A 1,615-nucleotide genomic window follows, 5' to 3' on the forward strand; every position below is an offset into this window, starting at 1 on the left:
GATGAAGAGAAGGCGCTCCATGTGTTTAAGGAGTAGGAGGAAAGATCGATCATATTAAGTACAGACGTAAAAAGGTTTTACGTATAGTCTCCAAAACAAACTTGTAGAGATAGAATTAAAATTTTGGAGATGAAAAATAAAATGGGTGGGATTAGTGACATTAAACATTGCAGAAGAAATTATTAGTGAACTTGAAAAGATAGTAATAAAAACTATTCAAAATGAGAGGGAGATAAAAAACTAGGAAAACCAAAGCAACACACACATATACAAATACATACATATCTATATATATGCACTATGCATCCTAAAGCAATTACTAAAATATCACTATTATAAGTTACAGTTGATATGTCAACACGAGATAAAATAGAATCATAAAAAACATGCAATTTAAAAAAAGGCAGGGCCGGCCCGGTGGTGCACTGCTACAGTGCGCCGCTTGGGAGCGCGGCAGCGCTCCCGCCGAGGGTTCGGATCCCACATACAGACTGGTTCCTGCTCACTGGCTGAGCGAGGTGCGGGCGCAACACCGAGGGTTGCGATCCCGTTGCCGGTCCTGGTCCGGTACGGGGGCGACACTGAGGGTTGCGATCCATTGCCGGACACGAAAAAAAAAAAGACAAAAAAGGTAAAAAAAAGGCAGAAAAAAGAGGAAAAGGATAACAAAGAACAGATGGCACAAATAACAAACAAATAGTAAGATGGTAGATTTAAACCCAATCATATGTATTAATAATCACATTAAATGTAAGTTGTTCAAAAACTTCAACTCAAAGATAGAGACTGTCAATTTGGATGAGAAAAAGTAAGATCTAACTACATGCTGCCTATAAGAAAACCAATTTAGATATAAAGACACCAAAAGGACAATCTAAAAAAGAAAAAGATAAATTGAATTTTATAAAAATTAAGAACTTCTACTCTTTGAAAGACACTGTTAAAGAAAGTGTAAAAACAAGCCTCATAGTGGGAGAAAATATTTGTAAATCACATATCTGATAAAAGACCTGCATATAGAATAAATAATAATCTCTTAAATCTTAATAAGAAAACAAAACGCTGGGCCGGCCCGGTGGTGCACTCGGTAGAGTGCGGCGCTTGGGAGTGCGGCGGTGCTCCCGCCGAGGGTTCGGATCCCATATAGAGACCGGTCCGCTCACTGGTTGAGCGCGGTGCGGGCGTGACACCGAGGGTTCCGATCCCATTACCGGTCACGAAAAAAGACAAAAAGGAAAAAAAAAAACCAAAATGCTGAATTAAAAAGTAGGCAAAAGATTTGGATAGACACTGTACCAAAATGCATGTATGGAAGGCAAATAAGGACATAACAAGATGTTAATTTAGTTACTAGAGACATGCAGATTAAAACCACTATGAGATACCATTACACACCTATTAGAGTGGCTAAAATTAAAAGAATGACCTTACTGATTACTAGCAGGGATGTGGACAGCAGTGCTCTGATACACTGTTGGTGAGAATGTGAGGTGGTACAACCACTTTGGAAAATGGTTTGGCAGTTTTGAACAAAGTTAAACATATATGAGGGGGCTTCAAAAAGTTCATGGAAAGATTCATATTATTTTTTAATTCTATTTTTCCACAAACTTTT

This window comes from Galeopterus variegatus, unplaced genomic scaffold (assembly GCF_000696425.1).
Source record: "Galeopterus variegatus unplaced genomic scaffold, G_variegatus-3.0.2 Scaffold1122, whole genome shotgun sequence".
Classification (NCBI taxonomy): domain Eukaryota; kingdom Metazoa; phylum Chordata; class Mammalia; order Dermoptera; family Cynocephalidae; genus Galeopterus; species Galeopterus variegatus.